Source organism: Dermochelys coriacea, chromosome 2 (genome assembly GCF_009764565.3).
Source record: "Dermochelys coriacea isolate rDerCor1 chromosome 2, rDerCor1.pri.v4, whole genome shotgun sequence".
In the NCBI taxonomy this organism is placed as follows: domain Eukaryota; kingdom Metazoa; phylum Chordata; order Testudines; family Dermochelyidae; genus Dermochelys; species Dermochelys coriacea.
In genome coordinates, this window is record NC_050069.1 from 166,662,106 (window position 1) to 166,687,959 (window position 25,854).

A 25,854-nucleotide genomic window follows, 5' to 3' on the forward strand; every position below is an offset into this window, starting at 1 on the left:
GTACAAAAGGCTAGTATATAACATGCATGGTGCAATTCACCAAACAAACACAGGTTTCAGAGTAGCCGTGTTAGTCTGTATTCGCAAAAAGAATAGTCTGTATTCTGCACATCTACCAATGTGATATATGCCATCATGTGCCAGCAATGCCCCCTGCCATGTACATTGGTCAAACTGGACAGTCTCTACGTAAAAGAATGAATGGACACAAATCAGACGTCAAGAATTATAACATTCAAAAACCAGTTGGAGAACACTTCAATCTCTCTGGTCATTCGATTACAGACCTGAGAGTGGCTATTCTTCAACAAAAAAACTTCAGAAACAGACTCCAATGAGAGACTGCTGAATTGGAATTAATTTGCAAACTGGATACAATTAACTTAGGTGTGAATAGAGACTGGGAATGGATGAGTCATTACACAAAGTAAAACTATTTCCCCATGTTATTTCTCCCCCCCCCACCCCACCCCCCACTGTTCCTCAGATATTCTTGTTAACTGCTGGAAATAGCCTACCTTGCTTGTCACCATGAAAGGTTTTCCTCCTTCTCCCCCCCCCCTGCTGCTGGTGATGGCTTATCTTAAGTGATCACTCTCCTTACAGTGTGTATGATAAACCCATTGTTTCATGTTCTCTGTGTGTGTATATCAATCTCCCCTCTGTATTTTCCACCAAATGCATCCGATGAAGTGAGCTGTAGCTCACGAAAGCTTATGCTCTAATAAATTTGTTAGTCTCTAAGGTGCCACAAGTACTCCTTTTCTTTTTGCCAACAAACACAGATGAACAAGTTAATTGGGTCAATCTGACATCAATACCTTTTCTAAAGGTCACATCACATATGTAATTATCTGAATATATTAAGCTTGAAATGCAAGACAGGATGTATGTGATGCCATAGGAAGAATTTAGCAAAATACAGTAAATCTGGGTGCACAATCTTTCTTAAATTCTCACATGCACAAATGCAGACATTTCTTAGCGCAGTGATTCCCAGACTTGTTCTGCCGCTTATGCAGGGAAAGCCTCTGGGCTTTCCACATCAATTATGAAATTAAAAAAATTGCTTGAGCCCAGGCTCCTCTTTCATAACAAACTAAGCACTGCAAAGATCCAATAGATGGTCTTAAAACAAAACAAAAGTAAATACACTGTAGATGAACTTGAAAGGAACAAAACCAAGGCCTTGTAGATGAGCAGGTCAACAATAAAGCAGGTCAAAGCAGTCTTTCTGCTGAAATAAGTTTGATATTCCCATCTGATAAAAGTCACTTTCAAGATTCAGTTTAATCACCTGACCCACTGTGTATGCTTGTACAGATTGGTCCTTGCCAGCCCATTGAAAGTGATATGCCGAATGGACAGTTCCTTTTTTTCTTCCTGCAAACTGCTATTTTTCATCTTCATTTTAAAGAATGAAAAATACACTGAAGATTTGCATGTCAAGTGGCTAGTATATTCATATCTTTCAGATTATGCATTGTGTCACATTTGCTGGTTGCTTGGAGATACAGAATCCCAAAAATCAACATAGGAAATAGGTTTCAACGATTGGAAGAGTAAGCTAAAGTCGTTGCCCGTTCCTGGGAGGAGCAAACAACATTTGCAGTCAAAGTGGAAGCGCTATAGTTCACGAACGGTCATAGCATCAATGCATGTTTTGATAAACAAGCATCTGAAAATATTCAGAAACATCAAGAAATAAAAATTTTAGACAATCAGAACTTTAGCTAGTTTAGATTTCCCCTTCCACGACCACCATGAAGTGTTGAAGAATAGCAACTGTGATATTTACATGAACATCATTACATAATGCTCAGACATAATACAACTTTTGCCCAACATATCAGTGACACCATGAGAATCCAATAGTTAAGCAAGACAATTACTGATACATTTATATGTATTTTATAAATAGACACCGGGAGGTACGTATTTAATAGCTGCAAAGAAGCTAAGCTTTTACTGTCATTGCAGACGTAACCATAGATATTAGCCTTGTTAAGCAAATGGCCATTTTGCTTTGCTTTGTTAATATGCGAAAATACTCATAGTTTTCTTTAGTCTTGGTTCACAAGATTGTCTTTCAAGATGTATTATTTTACAAAAGACACAGAGGTTTGTCACCTGGTGTCCAGAGCTACTTGAATTTCATAGCATCAAGTTCTCTTGATGAAGTTTTACCAGAAATGGAAATGTTGCGTCGACTCTTTCTCGCCATACAAGTTGGAGTGGCTAATGGTGAACACTGAATGAGCATATTAAGACCTGTCAAAAACTCCATGTTTTCAACATAATCACAGACATGGCTGAGTTACCTTTGTCTCCTTGCAGTTGAGAAAGACAAGATAGCAAGGTAGGAGCTGGAGAGCTTCACAGAACAATTTGCCAAGGAAAAGTGTAATCATGGTGCAAGGTTCCAATAATTGGAAATACTCAAGCCAATGCAATTTCGGTGAGACTCCACTTTTGTTTAGGCCTGTGATTTTTGTTGTATGGTGTTTTTTTTAAACACTTTTTATGTTTAAAAAAGCCCTAAGGTGATGTGACCATTAGACCCTATGCTGCATGTTTGCTGACCTTGTGCTGACCCTTACATCTGCCCCTGGGGCCCACCTCACCATGTAAATATAAGTTAGGTGCACATAAATGTACATGTACAATTGCACAACCTAATTTTGAAATGATGGATATTCTATGTGCATCTTGCCCATTTTCACAGCTGAGGCTCAGAATCCTCTTGGTTTCTAGGAATCAGCTATGGAAGGTAAACTAAAAAAGGTGCTTCCCCAGCTACATCAGCAAGAGCCATGATGAACTCATCTCACATGAAAGGTGCTTTTTATATACCTTTACCAAGCAAAGATTCAAAGGCTCAGTAGTCCACATACCAAATTCTATTCTCAGATGCTCAAGAGTGACTCTGCTGACATCAGCGGAGCTGGATGGATGTGTGCAAGAGGGGACTGTGGCCCCATATGCTTCCAGACACATTGGCAGAACACGTTAGCAGAAGTCTGTGTGACTTGACAGAAAGCATGAAAGAGTTTGCACTATGGTGCTGTACTTTAAAACATTCTTTGCCTGTCTATTAATAGTCTATTTATTAAACTTTAAAGAAGAAAACCTAGATTCCAAAGCCATTTCAGAGAGCTGTTGCCTAGGTCTGTGTTGAAGGTACTGTATTCACAACAGGTTCTTCATACAACACATTTTCTGTCTTCCCTCTGCACTGTATGAATGCATTTTCATTTCCCACTGCCTATCCATTGGCCTTTAATCCATTTAATGGAAGAATGTCCTGTGATAACATTTTCTTTCTGGTAAAAGACCCCCCATAGCTTCATAGCAGGCTTATTGCCCTTTTTTGACTGCAGTGGCTTGCAATAGAATTTAAAGCTTTTGTCAGGGTTTCTGATTTCCACATAATCTCCCCTCCCCCTGACCAGCTGTCTGTCCATCACACCCATGTTTTGTCCAGTGTTGAAACTGGACATTGAATAATGTTTCCTCAGTGCTCATATGTTTTAGAACAATGAGGCCTATCTAAGGGGAAAAGATATGTCTTTTAAGTCCAGCTTTTGCATCCAACTAAGTGTCTATTAAGTCAGGTGTTTAGGCTTTTTTTCTGAAGACTCTACTTACCCATTCTGACAGGGTCAGGCCAGATGGCTATAGGAGAGTAATAGAAGGTAGATATATTAGCCCCAGGCTAAGTAGGTCCCTTTTCCCTGGGTAAGGTAACAGGGAAGGTTCCAGAACAATCAGGAACCTTCTGGAGACAATTAAGACAGGCTGATTAGAACACCTGCAGCCAATCAAGAATCTGCTAGAATCAATTAAGACAGGCTAATCAGGGCACCTGGGTTTTAAAAAGGAGCTCACTTCAGTTTGTGGTGTGCGTGTGAGGAGCTGGGAGCAAGAGGCATTAGGAGCTGAGAGTGAGAACACAGACTGTTGGAGGCCTGAGGAGTACAAGCATTATCAGACACCAGGAGGAAGGTCCTATGGTGAGGATAAAGAAGGTGTTGGGAGGAGGCCATGGGAAGTAGCCCAGGGAGTTGTAGCTGTCACACAGCTGTTCCAGGAGGCACTCTAGACAGCTGCATTCCACAGGGCCCTGGGCTGGAACCCGGAGTAGAAGGCGGGCCCGGGTTCCCCCCAAATCCTCCCAACTCCTGGTCAGACACAGGAGGAGTCGACCTGGACTGTGAATTCAGAAAAACGGCCAAGCTGAGGGCTGCCGTGAAGCTCAAAGGCGAGCAAATCCGCCAATAAGCGCAAGACCCACCAAGGTAGAGCAGGAACTTTGTCACATCGTGCTTTTTTCTTTTGCACTCAATACAGTTCAGACTTGCTCAGCAGCATTTTCTAACATTATTAATAATGCACGAGCTATAATGGACCCTGAAATCATTTTTTATTCATAAAGCTTTTTTGCATGGAAATCCTGAGCTTAGTTTTTATATGGCATGAATAATGCACGAATGGGTGTGCACTGTGCAACACCTCAGGTGTATTGTGAGGCACAAAGCTGTGAGCCAGGAGCTAGTAGCAATAAAGAAGAGTATCTATCTCATTATGACCATAGGTGTCATCACCCATGAGTCACGAACCCAGTCCCACAATGTTCCTGGAGGTAATTGTACACCATCCAGCAGCCTGCTGACAATAGCTTACCTCGAACCCATGAAGCCTAGCCCTAGTGCCTGGCTACACCCCAATGCCTAATTGGAGGAGTCCCAGAGCAGGTGACTGACCTATGGGCCCTACTTCAGCCAGAACAGGAAGCTGAACATCTGGGTTCCACCTTACTCTGAACTGTGTGCTTCCTGCTCCCATGGCTTGATTTCCTGATATCCTGACTCAGCTTGACTCCTGGTATCTGACTTGTGGTACCTGACATCCAATTTGCCTCTGGCTTCTGACCTCCTAGTATCCTGAACCAGCTGACTCTTGACTTCTGTCTCATGACTGTAGACTCTGGCTCTAACTACTAGGTCTGGCTGACCTGACGTGGCTGTGACAATAGGCCCCTGGAATGGGTGATTGCTCATAAAAAATGGTTTTGTTTTTCATTGCATAGACCATATCAGGAAGTATATGTTCAACACTTCACCTACTGCACCTTAAAGTCTGATAAATTGGTCGAGAATATCCCCCAGATAGAAAATCCATCAATATCACTGCCACTATAAATACAGGACTGCCCAGAGTTAATAGTCACTGTAAATTCAGAGGCAGCCTGCCTGGAAAGCATATATTGCAAACCCAGGGCCATGTGGGCCTCAATGCCAGGCAGTGTGGTAGACAGCAAACTGTGGGAAAATATCCTAAAAAATGAGGGAAGGGGGAGCAGGACCTCTCTGATCACAGGAGCAACAGGAGACATTTCACATGACAGCTATTTGGTCAGGGCTGCATGGCTTTGGGCTACATGTGAGAGTGGCATGAGGCAGAACCAGTAAGCAGACATCCCTGGGTAATATGCTTCCTCCCATATCCCCCATACCAGGTGGATTTCCAATTGGATGTATGTCCAAAAGTTACCATGCTGCTGATGGGGAACCAGGACAATCTACATGTCCCATTTTCCTCCTGTGTCTTCTGCCCCATTTGTGAGGGGAGGAAAACCAAACAGGGGAAGCTGATCTGTAGGTATGGCCAAATATTCACAGCCTGTGTTCTCCCCCTCACAGATCACACTCCTGTCACCATGTGTACCATGGCTCTTCCCCCTTGAGAAGCAAGTATAATTTATCCTCTGAGAGTTCAAACTGGCTGAGTTTTGCGGAGCATATTTTACCCTCCTGTTACTTAATCACTGGAGGGGAACATGTGCCCACCTATCTGTAGAACAGTAGCTTGATAGGTGACATCACTGAATTCCTGGCCATGACAAGGAGGAAAACAACAAAACTGTATTGGTTTATGCTCTGTTAAAATGAGGATAGGAAAGGAGTTTGCCAATAGAAACTAACTAAATAAGCAGCCTGAAAACCTGACTGGTAAATAATCTGATTTTCTGCAGGAAAATGTAAAATTTTTAATCTGTATTAATATCCTTCCATTATGAAGCATGTTCCAAGGCACTATGTTATAAATTTAGAATAGAGATACAATCTTAATGAACCTTCCCTGCTATTTTCTTTATCTGTTTTAAATTAATTTCTTTCTACCAGAATACGAATACTGCACACCCCAGGCTTCACAAGCATGGAAGTGCTCTAATGCCAACAGCATCAGTGGTCATATTGTACTAATTGGTTCAGATATAAGTGGGAGGGTGAAGCTGGGTGTTTCAAATGGTAGAAACCAGAGACAAACTGCAGGAATGGAGATCTCACTGTTCGAATCAACAGCCAGACAGCCAATCTCTTCAGAACCCACAGATGCTAGAATGCCATTCGTCGTGGAAATCTGCAGCCGCGGATTCCAAAAGAAGTCCACACTGTGTCACTCTCTCATTAGAAATTCACACATAACCTGATATCTAGAACTGTATTCACAGAAACACCTTTTTTTTTTCAGACCTCCCCTCTGCTGCTAACTCACTAGCAGCCAGGTCACTTGAAGTTCAACTTTAAAATAAGTTCAAAATGCCATTAGTTTCTGCTCGGATTCATATTATGAAAAATTTAAAATGTGGTGCCAATAAGGAAAAAGTTGGGTATCTTTCTGAAATGCAACCAACTATAGGAACTATCGCCCTACTTTGTGATAAGCCTTTTCTCTCTGTTGCTCTGTCCCAGGAGCAGACATAAGAACATAAGAACAGCCATACTGGGTCAGACCAAAGGTCCATCAAGCCCAGTATCTTGTCCTCTGACAGTGGCCAATGGCAGGTCCCCCAAAGGGAGTGAACAGACAGGTTATCATCAAGTGATCCATGCCCTGTCACCCAACCCAGCTTCTGGAAAACAGAGGCTAGGGACACCATTCCTGCCCATCCTGGCTAATAGCCATTGATGGATCTTTCTCCCATGAATCTATCTAGCTCCCTTTTGAACTGTTATAGTATTGGCCTTCACAACACCCTCTGGCAAAGAGTTCCAGAGGCTGACAGTGCGTTGTGTGAAACAATACTTTCTTGTGTTTGTTTTAAACCTGCTACTTATTAATTTCATTTGGTGGCCCATTGTTCTTGTATTATGAGGACTAAATAACACTTCCTTATTTACTTTCTCTATACTACTCATGATTATATAGACCTCTCTCATATCCCCCCTTAGTCGCCTCTTTTACAAACTGAAAAGTCCCAGTCTTATTAATCTCTCCTCAGACGGATGCTGTTCTATACCCCTAATGATTTTTGTTGCCCTTTTCTGAATCTTTTCCTATTCCAATATATCTTTTTTGAGATGGGGTGACCACATCTGCACGCAATATTCAAGGTATGGGCGTACCATGGATTTATATAGAGGCAATATGATATTGTCTGTCTTATTATCTATCCCTTTCTTGATAATTCCCTAAATTCTGTTCGCTTTTTTGACTGCCGCTGGACATTGAGTGGATGATTTCAGAAAATTATCCACAATGACTCCAAGATCTCTTTCTTGAGTGGTAACAGCTAATTTAGACCCCATCATTGTATATGTATAGTTAGGATTATGTTTTCCAATGTGCATTACTTTGCATTTATCAACATTAAATTTCATCTGCCATGTTGTTGCCCAGTTACCCAGTTTTGTGAGATCCTTTTGTAGCTCTTCACAGTCTGCCTGGGACTTAACTATCTTGAGTAGTTTTGTATCATCCGCAAATTTTGCCACCTCACTCTTTATCCCTTTTTCCAGATCATTTATAAATATGTTAAATAGGACTGGATCCAGTACAGATCCCTGGCGGACACCACTATTTACCTCTCTCCATTCTGAAAACTGACCATTTATCCCTACCCTTTGTTTCCTATCTTTTAACCAGTTATCAATCCATGAGAGAACCTTCTCTCTTATCCCATGACTGCTTATTTTGCTTAAGTCTTTAGTGAGGGACCTTGTCAAAGGCTTTCTGAACATCTAAATACACTATATCCACTGGATCTCTTTTGTCCGCATGCTTGTTGACCCCCTCAAAGAATTCTAGTAGATTAGTGAGGCATGATTTCCCTTTACAAAAAACATGTTGAATATTTCCCAACAAATTATGTTCATCTGTGTGTCTGACAATTTTGTTCTTTATAATAGTTTTAACCAATTTGCCATGTACTGAAGTGAGGCTTACTGGCCTGTAGGTGCCAGGGTTACCTCTGGAGCCCTTTTTAAAAATTGGTGTCACATTAGCTATCCTCCAGTCGTTTGGTACAGAAGCTGATTTAAATGATAGGGTACAGATGACAGTTAGTAGTCCTGCAATTTCACATTTGATTCCTTCAGAACTCTTGGGTGAATACCATCAGGTCCTGGAAAATTATTACTGTTTAGTTTATCAATTTGTTCCAAAATCTCCTCTAATGACACCTCAATTTGGGACAGTTCCTCAGATCTGGCACCCAAAAAGAATGGCTCAGGTTTGGGAATCTCCCTCACATTCTCAACAGTGAAGACTGATGCAAAGAATTCATTTAGTTTCTCTGCAACGGCCTTATCGTATTTGAGTGCTTCTTTAGCATCTCGATCATCCAGTGGCCCCACTGGTTGTTTAGCAGGCTTTCTGCTTCTGATGTATTTAAAAAAAATTTGCTATTACTTTTGGATTCTTTGGCTAGCTGTTCTTCAAATTCTTTTTTGGTCTTTCTAATTATATTTTTTATACTTCATTTGCCAGAGTTTATGCTCTTTTCTATTTTCCTCATTGCGATTTATCTTCCACTTTTTAAAGGATGCCTTTTGCCTCTCACTGCTTCTTTTACTTTGTTGTTTAACCATGGTGGCTGTTTTTTGGTTCTCTTATTATGTTTTTAAAATTGGGGTATATATTAAAATTGAGCCTCTATTATGGTGTCTTTAAAAAGTTTTGACGCAGCTTGCAGGGACTTTACTTTTGGTACTGTACCTTTTAATTTCTGTTTCACTAACCTCCTTGTTTTTGTGTAGTTCCCCTTTCTGAAATTAAATGCTACAGTGTTAGGCCACTGTGGAGTTTTCCCTGCCCCAGGTATGTTAAATTTAATTATATTATGGTCACTATTACCAAGCAGTCCAGCTATATTCACCTCTTGGACTTGATCCTGTGCTCCATTTAGGACTAAATCAAGAATTGCCTCTCCTCTTGTGGGTTCCAGGACCAGCTGCTCCAAGAAGCAGTCATTTAAGGTGTCAAGAAACTTTATCTCAGCATCCCTTCCTAAGGTGATTTGTACCCAGTCAATATGGGAATAGTTGAAATCCCCCATTATTATTATTAAGGTTTTTTTTATTTTATTTTAATAGCCTCTCTAATCTCCCTGAGCATTTCAGAGTCACAAACACCATCCTGGTCAGGTGGTCTGTAATGTAGCCCTACTTCTATATTCTTATTTTTCAGGCATGGAATGACTATCTATAGAGATTCTATAGTACAATTTAGTTCATTTAAGATTTTTACTTCATTTGATTCTACACTTTCTTTCACATATAGTGCCACTCCTCCACCAGCACAACCTGTTCTGTCCTTCCAATATAAGGAAGAACAGAACAGGGAAGCAGATTTTAACTCAGATACTCTGTGTCAGAGACACAGGTTCAAAAATGGCTATGTACTCAAGATGATTGTGAGGGCAACACTTTTGGAGCCAGCTTCTACTGATTCTCACTCTGTCTAGTCATACCAAGGTTAATGATGTTGTACAGAGAGCAGATCAGCACAGAATTTGGTTCTCTTTTGTCTCAGGGGATGGTGCAGCCTCCTCTGTACCCAGTGGCCCCTACAGACTCACTTTTTGAATAGTGTTACAAACCCAAGTCAGCAATGTACTTAAGAATATTGTGTCTGAGGGTTTGAGCTTCTGTCCTCAATTCATGGTCTGTGACAAAAGAAAAAACTTGCTTACGGGAACACCAGTCTTACTGACATTCTGGCCAGAAGGGGGTCAGAAAGCAGATGTGAGATTTAAGCTATTCTCTCTCCTTGTTTTTTCTCTGTAAATAAACTGAGAATGCCTTGCGTAGGTTAGCTTAGGAAAAATGTTAATCTGGAATCTTAAGCCAGTCATTTATTTCATTTTAATTCCAATTTCTCTCTGCTTGTATTAAACTTGTTCCTGTTAAGGTTACTGTTGCGTGAGTAATTGCACACTGATATCGCCAAAGAAAAGAGAATATAGAACCTCTAAGGAGGAGTTTCTGGCCTCCTAGTCTTGGTCAAGGGGCATGGGCAGTGAGTTGTTACCTTCAGGCCACAATGAGCAAACACAACAAGAGGAAGGGCCTAAAAGAGCAAAACTGACTTGAAAGGAAGGATGGTCTATAGTTAGATCCCTGGCTTAGGCGTGGGGGATGACGGTTCAAGGCCCTGCTCTGCCATGGGCTTCCTGTGTGACCCTACATAAAGTCCTAGATCCTCAATGGTATTTAAGTGCCTGTCATTGATTTCAATGGGAGATAGTCTCACTTCCCCGTCTCGCAGTGGTCTGATAAATACATTAAATATTGGGAGGTGTTCAGATACCGTGGTAATGGTACCTAAGTCTACCCCTATACTTACAGCAGTGTGTAGATATAGCCATGTAGATGTGGGAAACACGCCCCTGTGGCCTGCACTGCTTCCCACAGATCCCATTGGCCAGGAACGGTGAACCACAGCCACTGGGAGGTGTGGGTAGCCATGCCTACAGACGGTCAATGTAAACAAACTGTCTCATGGTCCGCCAGCAGATTACCCTGATGGGGCCACAGGTTGCCCACCAATGGTATATATCTTAGGGGTCAGGCATGTATGGCACTCTCCTCACCTAAGCTGTGCCTCACCATCAACACTGCTATTTATACCCTTGATACGTGGGCAAGCAGTGTTTGTACTCTACATGCTGCCATAAGTGTAGCTCTACCGTTAGATACAGGCGGTGGTGGTGGTGTTAGTCACATGTCTGCTTAATCCATCCCTATTCAGTAAAACACTTAAGCATGTGTTCAAGTGCTTTGCAGGCATACAGTGCTGGTCACAGGGTGGAGGATATGAAGTATATTCTTCTGCCCTTTGAGAAGAAAAAAGAGGGTATATGGAGGGGAAAGGAAATGACCCAGAATATAGAGGATAGGAATTTACACTCAGAACAACATCCATCGTATCAGTGTCTCAAATTACTCCAACAGGGTAGATAATAGCCATTTACCATATATTTTTGCAGTCAGGTGGAGCAGGAGAGAGAAAGCCTTACTCTCATACCTGGAACTCGGCACTAGTAAAGAAAAAGAAACTGTTTATACTTTAATCACTACTGCATTGCTCCGGAGCAGAATTGTGTATGTTTAATTGCTATACTCCTTCCATATTTGACAATGATGTACAAATACTGGGTGAAACCCTTAAGTATAATTTTCTAATCTATATTTTTATTGAGCCAGATTATTTATCTTTTTGATAATATTAGTTGCCCAAAATTTAATTTTTAAATTAAAGAACTCCATAATATTGTTACCTAGAAATGTCCCGTCCAGCTGAGAAGAGAACATTTATCTTTTGTGTTGTTTTTCTAGTAGAACAAAGCTATGGTATGATTCACTTGACTATATCTGTACTCATTATGACATATTTTTACTATATTCTTCTCAAGTTTCTGTAAGTTAAGTGAAAGGGGTGATTGTCTGGTGATTTTCTCTGTCTTCTGAAATAGTGGCTTTTTGAAGATGAATATTTTACTACAAAATGTTACTGAATACAAATTTTTAAAGCCAATGATGGCTTGCTGAAGCTATGAAAAACTATATGATATCAAGAGTGTAGTGTAAAACCAAGGTCCTGACCCCTTATTAAAATTTCTTTTTTAAAGACTAATGGTGTCTAAGGCAGGTGTTCTGCTCAAATTCAACTTTGCATAATTATATTCTGCCCATCTAAATTCCCTCTGCAGTCTCAATTGGATACAGCAGGGCATGATATAAATTGTTCCAGATTGCCGAAGCTAGTGCTACCCTGTGTTGAATTGAATTCATTGCCTCTATATCTGCCACCTAAGCAGGGATGTTTCTGTACTTGACAGAGAGAGAGAGAGAGAGAGAGAGAGAGAGAGAGAGAGAGAGAGTTATGATGGGCATATAAACCCCACACTGGACAACAAGGGGTTAAGGAGCTACTCTGGGCTCAGGCAGCTCCACCTCACCACACCTGCAAGACATGCACAGGTTGGAGGAGGTGTTTAAAAGGGAAGCAGAACAGTCCACTTGCTGGCAGCCCAGAGACGAGACGAGAGGAGACCAGACCAGACCAGACCAGACCTCACCTCACCTTACCTTACCTTCAGCCCCTGAGAAAAAGGTAATAGATTCCCCAATGACCACTGCCTAAAGGCCCCTCCCTGAGGGAAGGGAGGGCCAGATTCTGACACACCCTGAGGGGGGGCCAAGGCCATTCCCCTCTGTTGCCTATTAACACAGTTTATTTGCACTAATTCCTCTTGTTTTTTGTTCATTGACTACCCCAGAAAGGGAGAGATTTTTAAGTGATCTGGCTGAAGGGCCAAGTCACAGGAAGAGGCAGGTCATCACAGAGGAGAAGTAGCTGTCAGCAACAGACACACAGTGGGGAAAGAGCTACCCCATACCTGGCCACAAGCAAGTGCCAAGTGTGAGTCCACCCCTTCACTCTGTGTGTGTGTATTACACACACATAATCATCTTGGTTCTCAAAGCTAGCAAAAACCTAGTGTAGAGAGTACCTTTGATTCTGAAGACAAGATAATAAAGTATAATGATCTATATTCTGCATCAGAGAAATTCCAAACTATCGCTAGACTTCTTGGAAGTCTTTCCCTATAATTTCAAAACACATTTACATAATGCCAAATCAAGGCAAAAACCAAAATTCATTCATCATGATTAATAATCTGCTGATGTAGTTATCTGATCAGTCAGTCCAAATATTTTATGTAGCAGCACTGTAGCGAACCCTGTTCAACATCAAGTCTCCCAAATTGAAAATGAGATGAGTGAGAAAGTGTGATTCATTTGCAAGTGTCCTTTTTAATTCTTAAGCCTTTTGTGGGATTTTATCTCATCCCTTTTTTCATTTTTACAGTAACTTTGAAGAATATCAAAGTCCACGCACCCCGTGGAAAAAGTTAGCAAAATGAAATTTAGCTTGTACTGTATGTCATGCCTATAGGGTAGAAATGAAAATCGGGTACTCTACAAAGTGAAACAAATGTTGTTTTTCATTCTTTTTGAAGAGCCAACCTCTTTTCAAATAATTTAGCATTGATACGGCTAAATTGCTAGATGGCATATGGGAATAAACAACCTGCTTGTAGTTTGTTCTGCGTTTGTACAGCACCTGGCACTATGGGCTCCTGGGCTATGGTAATAGAAATAAACAAAAACCAATAATGGTAGACTCTAGAAAACAAGTCTCAGAGATCTGGTCCTTCTACATTGCTACCCATTAGAAATACCATTTAGGGAATGGAGGCGGGGTAGAGGAAAGAAGGCTTTAAGAATTGTCTGATCAGATGAGTCATCTAGCCCACCCTGCCCAGTGTAAAGACTGCATAGGAGATAGTGGATGTACAAAAAGTTGTAATCAGAATATCTGATCAAAAACCGAATGTTTGGCAGGAATGAGGAATCCTTGGTATAGTGAGAGTATAGTTTCTGTATACTTAATGAAAATGGCACATCTATTTTTAGAAAAAAATATAAATAGGTATCTTGGGGCTTTTTTTGTTGCTCTGTCAATGCAAATGTATGACCCAGAGCCTTGGCTAATGTACATCATACTGGTCCTGTCCATTGAAGTCAATGGAGCTGTACTGATTTATAATAATGCACATAATCCCCCAATCTGGAGCAGATATCACTAGTGAAAAGAGGGCCATTTGGTCTCCATCTCCATTCAACCCTCTGCCTTCTCACTGAGGTTGCCAACAATAATACCAATTGTGGTATGGACAGTTGTCTGATAGGAACTGAACTAAGAATACCATTTTATCTTTTACAGGCCAACATGCAATTGGTGGGCATTCTTACCTTTCAGCTGCTACTCCCCTGGGCTGGATTCGGACTGCTGATATGGGACCATTGGCACAGCTTTAGACAATTGATTCCACCTATAATGTTTCAGTAGTCTTTGGCTCGATCCAGTAGCCAGTGAAGTCAATGGATCAGGTTTTAGTGACCAGACAAGACTTTGAAAGATTGTCTTAACAATCAAATTACCAGGAAAATATTTGTAAAGTTATTTGACAAATCATGTATTTTTGCCTTATTTGTCATTTTTATCCTAATACTGAATGACAAACAGATACACTGTAACAGTTTACCTTTATACAAGTAAATACTCCTTATTAGGCCTGACACAATTAATATATTTTTTATTTTCTCTCTCCACTTTGGTTTACATTTTCTCTTATCCTGGTGTTTGTTTTTTCTTTTTGTACAAGCTGTAGTATTGATCTGTTTCTCAATTCAACAATTTTATACATAGATAATGCTCAATGAGTTCATAATTAATTAATAAACTCATTAGATTATTATTTGTATTTTCTCTAAGAGTGGGAGAAAACTAAAAAGATTTCTAGATTAGTCACATGATTTTGCTGCAAATTATCTGGTCTCAAATATTAAAACCTAGTGTACCATATCTAAAAATCAAAAGTAATTGGTGTCCCACCTTTGTCATTTTTAATCAATGCAGTTACAATGGGTTTTTATTTTACCACCCTACTAATCTTTAAAAAAAACAAAACAAAACAAAAACAAGAAAAACACCAAACCACCGAGGTCTGCACACATGTAGTTTGAAAGTCATTCCCCATGGAACTCCTGCTGAAGTCGATAGCAAGCCTACACACAGAGAATTTTAAGGATTAAGCTCTATATGATTTTTAAAAATGTGTATAACACAATATGATCTAAATCAAGGTAAACAAAATCCCCCAAATGGCAAACTGTGTTGTAATGATGTAAAAGAAAAACTGAAAATTTGTTTGATAGCCAGACAAAAAAGTTCTCTAAAGAAATGTATTGTAAATCAGTGGTTTCAGAGTAGCAGCCGTGTTAGTCTGTATTTGCAAAAAGAAAAGGAGTACTTGTGGCACCTTAGAGACTAACAAATTTATTAGAGCATAAGCTTTCGTGAGCTACAGCTCACTTCATCGGATGCATCCGATGAAGTGAGCTGTAGCTCACGAAAGCTTATGCTCTAATAAATTTGTTAGTCTCTAAGGTGCCACAAGTACTCCTTTTCTTTTTGTAAATCAGTGTTTGTAATCAGTTTCAGTGAGTACCTGTGTAACAAGCAGAATAGCTTCTGGTATTGTATGCACTTATAAATGGGCACTCTAGACCTCTCTACATCTGCTTGATAATATTTCATTCAGTGGCTTACCTAAACCATAATAAAGGAAATTCCCTGCTTCCAAGTAGCTAGCATAGAAAAAAGGCTTTTTGTTTCACATCTCTTACAGTTATAAAAAATCAGCCTAGAATGGTGATTTTGGGGAATGATGTGCACACTGTGTGCCTAAAGCTGAACTCCTTACGCTGGCAAAACTCATACATGCATCTATAGCTCAGAGGTTCTCAAATTAGGGAGATGCAAGAAACGTATTCTGGGGGGCATGAGACGCTTTAGGAAAAAACAAACTTACTGTGCACATTCAGAGCTAGGCAGTCAGAGAGAGATGACTGCTGGCTGGGTGCTCAGCTCTGTATGCAGCGCCACTCACAGCAATGATGCAGAAGCAAGGGTTGCATGGTATGTGCATTGCCACCCTTACTTCTCCACTACTGCATGGTGGCAGTGCTGTCTTCAGAGCTGGGCTTGGATCAGTTAACAAAGGCTTGTGCATTGTCCTCTCTACTTTGAGGAAGGTGTAGACTGGGTAATAACTCATATACTAGTCAGGATTTTGACCAGAGCCGGATGGTATAGCTCCGAGTTCTAGGCTGTGGAGTATCTTGGTTGTTAATTCTCTCTATTGTTAATTCATGTAACAATATTGTTAACCCTAACCCTAACCCTAAGCATTCATGTAACGGCAACTGGGTATGTCCCTGCCTGTGTAAATTTTGTGTAAGTGCAAGATCGGGAACAGTCTGCAGCTTGTCACAGCAACACAGTATGAGAGGGAAAACAGTCACAATCGCTTCAGCACCCCAACTATAACCCCCTTTCAGCTCCCCCCACCCCCTTTCTAGCTCCCCCCATCCTCTTTTTGGGAACCTGAAATATGGTAACCCTATAAATGTCATCCTCTTTTTGTGGCATAACCATTCCCTTAGGGTTAGAGCTTTCTCAGAGGATTAAGGCCTTTCCATTAATAAGGTAGAAATAAAGAGGGAAAGAGCTCCCATATCCAAACATTCATCTTCACTAAATAGCCATTTTAGGGAGAAATCAGCCCACAAATAAATGACTGATCTGAACATGTTTCTGAAATTTGACTTTAAAATATCTTTAAAATATTCATCCTTCTGTCAAAATGGTAATGATGCCATTGGGTTGCTTTTAGAACCTTCAACAAAAAGTGAGGCCTATAAAATAGCTTTAGTACTGCATTGGAAAGTTGGATTATCTATAGTCCATTAACAACACACTAGCTATCTTCCTCGTTTTACTTATGTGAAGTCTCCATTATGAATGTATGTTGTGTTTTTTATATGCTTTCAGTGACAAAAGTTGAAGTAAAGATTGATGGATTAAATATCCCAATGCAGTAGAATTTCAGATGATGTAAATCAGAATAGCTGAGCAGAGGTTCTAGTCTATTATCTCAAAAATATCCCCCTCACTCCCCCAGCTATTACCCTTCTCTTTATCCTTTGCCTTACTTCCAAATGCATTACAAATACACTTTGCATCCAACGAAAACTCATGCTCCAATAAGTCTGTTAGTCTACAAGGTGCCACAGGACTCTTTGCCGCTTTTACAAATACACTGACATTTCAGTCATTTCCACAGAATATCAATGGAACACTGAAGCACAGCAGGTGATGTAGAGGACCACAAGACAAGCAACTAAGCATTTTTGCCGAGTTCCTGATCTGAATGCTTTCCCAATATCATTTTTTTCTCTGTAAATAAGGGCTCTACTTGCCACAGGGATGTTATGAGATCACAGAGAGGAGAGATGCCCAGTGCATCTGCAAACAGGAGGAGATACATTTACAATAAAATATCTGCGTTAAGATGTGATCCACATTGTGAAAGCTTTTGTGGACTGCTGCCCTTTAACATTTTAACAACTTTTTAAAGAGAATATGTGGATCAAGATCTCCTACATTAAGGAAATGGTAACTTTTCATTTGCTATATTTAAGAGAATTCCATTATTTACTTTGCAATTTTCATCATCTTTCAAAAAGTATTGGTTGCAGCAATCCAGCGGTGAAAATGGCTTCCTCATTGTCTAGTATCAGACTCACTGTGCCTCAGTGGGTCACAGCTGAGGATATCAGATCCAGGAGAAATAGGGCAGACTCACACCAAAATGGTGGTTATTCTATTATAAGATATACCAAGCCAGAAACAAAAGTAAACTTTTGTCTCACCACACTGGTTAACACAAAGTCCAAACTGCAGTCTCCTTAGGCATCCCAGCCCTTGTTTCATAGAATCATAGACTATCAGGGTTGGAAGGGACCTCAGGAGGTCATCTAGTCCAACCCCCTGCTCAAACAGGACCAATCCCCAACTAAATCATCCCAGCCAGGGCTTTGTCAAGCCTGACCTTAAAAACTTCTAAGAAAGGAGATTCCACCACCTCCCTAGTGAAAAAGGAGATTCCACCACCTCCCCGCATTCCAGTGCTTCACCACCCTCCTAGTGAAAATGATTTTCCTAATATCCAACCTAATTCTCCCTCACTGCAACTTGAGACCATTACTCCTTGTTCTGTCATCTGCTACCACTGAAAACAGTCTAGATCCATCCTCTTTGGAACCCCCTTTCAGGTAGTTGAAATTAACTTTAGCATGGAATTTCACAGCTGGTGGATTAGAGCTAGGTGAAAAAACTTAAAGGTGAAGCAAAACATTTTGTTTCACTCTTCTCAATTCACTAAAAATGTGTTTTTTTAATTTTCAAGTCAACCTAAAACAATTTTTTCCAGAGTTGCTGGTGAACCAAAAAAATCCATTATTCACACAACTGTAACCCTATACCTAAATTGTGTTTAGACTGTAGCCTACCATGAATATCACTGTATTCTTGAATGAACTCACATGGAAAAAAAAGATAAAAGATAAGAACACCCTACTGCCCAGGAGCAAACACTTTTCACAAAATGATCATTCCATATCTGACCTTTCAGTCTTCCTCCTCAAAAGAAACTTGCACAATACCTTCAGAAGATGAGCCTGGGATCATAACTTCGCTAGATAAAAATCATGGACTCAGTAGAGATATTGGTTTTGTCTCATCACAGCAATCTAACCCACTAACCCCTGCCTTTGTCCTATGATTGCTGACACGTTAATTTCCCTCTTCATCTTAAATGGTCACTTGTAATATGCACATGGCAGCTGTTCCCAAACGTTCTGCTGGCACAACCTCATTTTAATGATTTCTTCCCCGGACCTTACACTGCATAGAGGACTTCATTTTGTAGAGCAAAATGGCTTCGACAGCACTGCATGATCTCATGTGTTTGGTATATGCAGGGTCATACTGTGCAGAGGATGCCATTTGTAGAACAAAATGGTGTCCTCCGGGCATTGTGACCTTGCACACCGTTTTTAGGCGAGGTCATGCTGTATGGAGCAAACTGGCATCCTCTGCAAATTGCTGTGACCCTATCTGTTGATGAGACCCACAGTTTGGGAACCACTGACTTATCCATAACAATCTTTTGCACATTGCATTTAGCTGTGACCCTCTGATTACCTTTCTCAGACCTGAAGAAGACCTCTGTGTAGTTCTAGACTTATCTCTTTCACCAACACAAACTGGTCCAATAAAAGATAATATCTCACCCACCTTGTCTCTCGTGAATATCTTAGTAATGTTGACACGAATATTACACTAATTGTGAAGTTTTTAATGGCATTCACTGTCATTTGAAGATGAGAATTTCAAATATGCCTAATGGCTTTAGATACCATTAAAGTTAATGGGAACTGGACATCTAGATCCTTGCAGTGTCTGAAAATCTCAGCCCTAAACAACATATGCTTTGGCTTCAGGCCATCTCGTCAAAAAGACATGTCTATGGTTAGTATATTTAGCAGGGAAAGTATTGTTCAGCTGTACCACAACAAATTAATATCATTCTTAATTAAAAAGAAGATAGCATTATGTGAACTGTTTTATTGATGTTTTTAAAACATAGCTAGATCTGCCAGTAGATAGCACCAAGGTTGGCTGTAAGGCTTATGTTTATGAACGATTTTATTACTTGTTATACTTGAATGCATCAAGGGGTGAAAACCTGGCCCCTTGTAATCAATGGGAGTTTTGCTATTGATTTCATTGGGGCAAAGATTTCACCTCAAGTCTGTCTGCAAATTCATTCATCCTTAGTCAAGCAGAAACCAAAAGATTATCATGCTCTATTTTAAAATATTTGTTAAAATGGAAGTCTAACATGCTGGATAAAACAATAGCAATGCACTTATAGCCAGGAGGCTTTTAAAATGCATTTATTGACAAGTAAAGTAGAAATGAAAACCTGTTATTTATAGTGAGTGCTCCAGACTGAAGCCATCAAGAAATCCACATAATGAGAGGACTCTTATTTTATTAAAGCTCTGCAAGTCCAAAGGGGCAACTAAAGAGAAAAGGGAGATGAGGAAGAAGAGTGGCCATCCATGGGGTACAGCTATAGTGTCACACTGCTATACGTAGCCTGGATCTATTAGATTAATCACATTTTTTAGTTATGTAAGCCATGTGGCCTGAATCTCTAGAGAATAAGGAGCTCTTTGCTTCCATTTGTTGGTGAACAGGGAGAAGAATAACAACAAAGCTGTTCATCTACATATAGCTATTTACCCAGAACTCCAGATGGCTCAAAAGTTCCAGAGGGAAAGGAGCATTTTGCCCCCATCTATTGGTAAATAGGGGAAGTATGATTATAAAGAGAGCTTTGTTTGCATACATTTGCTACCCAGAATTCCTCCAGTTACATGCTGGGAGACATCCTAAATGTACAGAAGCTCAGAATTGGCTGGGTAGTGGAACTAAACAGTGAAAATAAGAGGAAAATTTGTGATGCTCTTTTATAAGGACTGTGTTTGAGGGCCTTGTGTGCTGCTAGAGATCTTTTATGGTGGATCCTGTTTATTGAGAGGACTTGATGACAGGAGATAACACAGAGATTGCTCTTTGTGGGGGTGAAAGAGAGAGAGTTTGTTCCTGAAGCTATAGAAGACAGCAGCAGAACTCTGGTGAGACCCTTCTTACCCAGCCATTATGTATTACTGAAATGGCTGCAGCTGGGTTAAATGTGGAAGCCTCAGGATCCAGCAGCACTTCCCAAGAAATTGGAGAACAGGCCTGTTTAAGGGTACTTCAGGATTCTGGGATTATACTCCACTGACACCAAACTGTGAGTGGGATTTGGCAGATGGAGGGAGGGGAATGTAAATTGTAAAGGGCTATTTCCTTATTGGACAGTCACAGTGGGTGGGAAACTGAGTTAATAGACTACTGCCTAAGTTACCATAGGGAAGTGTTTCATTAATCATTCATGTAGATGTACTGTTGTGCTTTCCCAAGTTGCTGGTATGTTCCCTTGCCCTCTTATAAAGTTCTCCTTATTTCATACACAGACTCAGTGCCTGTGAGTGGGAAAGCACTGCCTATTAAAGACACCCTGAGAAGATATTTAGTGATCTCAAAACTGACAACCACCTGCTCAAGTGCACCCTAGATTTCTAAGAGGCTGACCCTGGCCCTTGTTGCTGCTGCTAATACCTTGTAGAAGGACAATCCTTATGAAGAGTGGATCCGTCCATCCTGTATGTGCCACTTCTAGCTCAATCACTGTCACTTGCACTTTGTGTTCTTGTAAACAAAGATGGTAATCCTCTTTAGTGTTCCTAAAGCTACTGGTAAAAAGAACTTTAAATCAATGTTAGTCAATTTTCTGTTAGCAAGTAACTGTGTTAATGGAGGTGGAGTCTTTCAGGTATATAATATGAATGATGGAGGAATATATAGTTGCAGCATCTTTCCTATAAATTTTGAGGACCGCTATCGTAGCAAATAATATATTAATATTTTTGTCAACAAGGCTAACAGCTTCAAAATGGCCATCCCAAAAGACTATAGTCTGTTAAGATTGTAACCTCCTTTGATGCATGGACATGAGTTTGATTCTCCTCTCACACCAGTGTACTTTGTCTTCTGTAGAATCACTCCAGGTTGACACCAAGGTAACAGAAGAACTTGGTCCTCTTTTTTTCTGATGAAGTTAATATTCCATGGCAGGGCATGCTGCCTCCGAAACAAAGGCATAGCTACTAGCATAAGAGCAGGGACCAGATCTTTGTATGCGTTTGTATTGTATTTGTTAGCACAATAGGACCCTGATCCTGATTGGGGTCTCTGGCTGCAACTGTCATAAATATTAAGTAATAATAATAATAATAATTAATAAAATGTTTTGAGGCATAAATGGCCGGCAGTCCAAGATAGGTTTTAGTAAGTTCTTAGTACAATTTTGTAACCAAGCTGGAATTTCACTGGCACTCAGATTAAAGTTTTATGAAGAGGCATAGTTCATCCTGGGCTTGACTTTTCATATCTGTGAGATTCTGGGTATGACCGGCTCTAGGCACCAGCAAAGCAAGCACGTGCTTGGGGCAGCAAAAAACCTTTTTTTGCTTGGGCAGTTGTGCTCTCAGAGCTTGGGGCGGCAAAAAACCTGGAGCAGCTCTGATTCTGGGCAGTTGTTTTCTGAGCAAGGTGCAGAACTGCAGACTATCAACAGAAGAATCTTGAAGTTTTTAAATCCAGACATTAACATATTCCAAGCTGGTGTTAACAAAACCAGGGATAAAAATATTCAAAACTGGGGAAGGAGAGATATCAGCCTACTTATGTTCTCCAAATGCTAACAAGCACCTGAAATATAATTGAGGATCTGTGACATAATCCACTTTTCCTGCTCTAGCAGTGGAAGTGAATTATGGTGACTTTTTATCTCAAAAACAGATTGATAAGGATTTCCTTACAAAAAACAAAAAACTCATTACCCATTTCAGCTGTCTTTTGCTTGTTTGGTGGTTGCTAAACCCAGTTATAAACTTAGAGCTAAAGAAATGGGCTACATGGGCAAGTCTTTTGGCATTGTTTATTAAAAACCTGTCAGAGGGTTTCCTGCTGTTTCCCTCTCCTACCTCCCCAACTGGTCTGCACAACAGCCCACTACAGAAATAAGGACTTCTGAGTACCACTTGCAAATAACAGATTTTTCAAGCAGCTGGCAATTTTTAAAAAAGAGTTTCAAATTGAACCAAAAATTATTATTTCTGAAATTTTGGTGACTCAAAAAGTTGGGCAGAGGGTGAGGGGGAGAAAGTGTTTCAGGCTAGATGAAACATTTCATTTTGCCAAAATCAAGAATGTTTTATCTTTGACCAATCTTGAACATTTTCAAATAAAATTAAATTACATTAAATTTTGTAAAATAATAATAATAATATAATTAATAATGTCAAACCAAAAAATCAACTTTTTTAAAAAGTCAAAACTAAATGTTTCAATTTTTTTCAGAATTTTTTTTTACTAAAACAACTTAGCAAAACCAACACAAATGTGTAACACATTTTTCAGTGTTGTCAAATCTGCATTTTTCACTGCAAAATTTCCATTGAAAAATTTCACCCAGCTCCATTTCTGAGCCTTTTGAACATATTTTAGATTCACATACTGTGTGGATCAGTACAAAAGAGCTGGACCATATTGTGAAAATTCTCAGTGCTCAATTGCCCTCAGTGATTCATTTCTGACTTCCTTTGGCATGGTCTGGGGCCACTGATTCCAAGTCTGAGCTATTCTCAATACTATAATAGATATAGCACTAGCAATAGCCAAGTTGTAGTGGACGGCTGCCCCACTCCCTGGGAAAAAGGGGTAGAACAGGCCAGGGAGGCTGTGCAGGCTAGGGAGTCTGCGCAGACCAGCAGCCAATAAGCAAGAGCCTGTGGAGAGCCAATCAGGGCCAGGCTGGGTCCTACATAAAGGCTGCTTAGCAGAGGAGATGGCAATCTCTCCCTGACTAGCAAGGGAGGAGGACTGGCTCTTGAGGTGAGGAGGTAGCACATTGGACAGAGATATGCTGGGTAGGCTTGGGGGGAGCAGCAGAGAGCTCCAGCCCAGTTACCTGCCAGGCTGCGGCCCATATTACAAAGGGCTGAGAAGGTGCACAGGGTTAAAGGGGAATCAGTGGCCCCAGACCATGCCAAAGGAAGTCAGAAATGAATCACTGAGGGCAACTGAGCACTGAGAATTTTCACAATATGGTCCAGCTCTTTTGTACTGATCCACACAGTATAATCTGCAGCCAGCAGAAGATGATGGCCAGCAGTCATACCGCACCGTCTTCTGCCGAGCACCCAGGAGGTGACAATGGCTAGCGGTCGTACTGCACAGTCATGGGAGTGACTCAGCCAGGTCATTTCCCTTGTTTCATCTCATACCGCACCGTCTTCTGCCAAGCACCCAGGAGGTGACAATGGCTAGCGGTCGTACTGCACAGTCTGCTGCCAGCATGATGTATAAAGATAGATGAAGTGGCTCAAAACACAGCCTTTATGTAGGACCCAGCCTGGCCCTGATTGGCTCTTCACAGGCTCTTGCTTATTGGCTGCTGGTCTGGAGCTCTCTGCTGCTCCCCCCAAGCCTACCCAGCATATCTCTGTCCAATGTGCTACCTCCTCACCTCAAGAGCCAGTCCTCCTCCCTTGCTAGTCAGGGAGAGATTGCCATCTCCTCTGCTAAGCAGCCTTTATGTAGGACCCAGCCTGGCCCTGATTGGCTCTCCACCCACCCCTGCACTGCTCCTGGCCACAGAGGAGTGTGGCTGAGACAGACTGCAACTTGCCCCGAGGTGAGAGGCTAGACTTTGGGGTTTTGGACCATATTGTGAAAATTCTCAGTGCTCAGTTGCCCTCAGTGATTCATTTCTGACTTCCTTTGGCATGGTCTGGGGCCACTGATTCCAAGTCTGAGCTATTCTCAATACTATAATAGATATAGCACTAGCAATAGCTCAGACTTGGAATCAGTGGCCCCAGACCATGCCAAAGGAAGTCAGAAATGAATCACTGAGGGCAACTGAGCACTGAGAATTTTCACAATATGGTCCAGCTCTTTTGTACTGAGAGGGTCCCTGGGTCAGGACTCAGAGTAGCGGGTAGGCCTGGGTCCCCCTCTTCTCCCCACCCCTGCACTGCTCCTGGCCACAGAGGAGTGTGGCTGAGACAGACTGCAACTTGCCCCTGAGGTGAGAGGCTAGACTTTGGGGTTGTGGTTGGCCACTGAGGCAGGTGCAAGCTGAAGGACTGTTGTTCACCCCCCCCACTGGAAGGGACTGAGGATGGAGTAAGGGGTACTGCTGGAGGGCAGTGTCCTGAAGAGGATGCTGCTGAGCAGAGAGCAATGTGGGTCCCAAACCAGCAGAGCAGATAGCAGGTGAGACACCATGCGCAGAGGGTGCTCTGCAGCAGACAAGAGCCAATTTCTGGAGCAACCAGCAGGAGGTACCAGCAGTGGTGAGTCAGGACCCTGTCACACAAGTACTTGAAGCTTAAATTTCCCAGGCTTGGTCTCTGCTAGAAGGTGAATTTTGGTATTCAAGTTTGAGGGGGAAGGAAATGATTCTGTGTTTTTGAATATGAGGATAATAAAAACACTTAGATGGGGAGAAAAAATCTTGAGCTAACATATTTAGGTTCTAGAAAACTGAAATTTGGCAAAGTAATAAACCTTAGGCAGGAGAAATGTGATTGAATGGTACACATTCGTTTTAGTTGATAAGGTGGTAATAACAAGTGATCCCTTTCTAGCTACAACAGCTTCCACCATAGTACTGCCTGTGGATTTGCACAGGTGGCACTAGTGGTGAAATATTGGTCCTAATTTTTGCCTCCAAAGAGGAGCAAGGTTTTGCATCCCTGCCCGTCCTGGCTAATATCCTCCATGAACTTATCTAGTTTGAGCCTTCACAACATCCTCTGGCAAAGAGTTCCACAGGTTGACTGTGTGTTGAATATACAATACTAATCCCCTGAGCCAGCCTCTCTTGGTTTTGTTATTTCCTTTGTAACTCTGCTTTACAGTTCTCAGTCACCATTATCAACTGCCTGCTGTAGCTTTTTTCATCCGTCTCCCTGTTTAGCTGTCTAGTGTTTGCACTCTTGTTTCATGGACTTGGCACCTTATTCTTTGATCTGCTAATTTTCTTTTACCTTCTGATCTGTCTTTTCTTTGATGAAAGCTAATCCTTTCATTGCTCAACTACTCCCCAATTTAGACATCTGATTCCCCATTCTCTCTCATTTCCTTGCTTCCCACAAATTGTCTTTTAATGATTTCTCTTCTTTTTAACTAACCTCTTTAAACTTTTCCAACAGCTCAGAGCACCTTACTGCTAATGCTTTGCTTCTAACCTTGCAATAGTCTTAACTCATTAATTATATTGCAGATGTAAGGTTTTCTGCTACTATTTCTTTTAAAAAGCAAAGAATTTGCCAATATTTGCAAGCCTTCAGGTGTAATGAAAATGCAGCTGTTCTTGCAGATATAAAATAATTTTGTTGAGTGTAACAT

At 41.0% G+C, this 25,854-nt stretch overlaps 1 protein-coding gene across 1 annotated transcript in view; it reads left to right on the plus strand.

Moving 5' to 3' along the window:
- The first annotated feature begins 20,587 nt into the window (after positions 1-20,587).
- The window catches only part of COBL (cordon-bleu WH2 repeat protein), a 329,136-nt gene continuing 323,869 nt past the window's right edge, over positions 20,588-25,854 (plus strand). The window contains exon 1 of the mRNA XM_043508632.1: positions 20,588-20,626. The gene's annotated coding sequence lies outside the window, so the exon portion shown is untranslated. The remainder of the gene's footprint in view (positions 20,627-25,854) is intronic.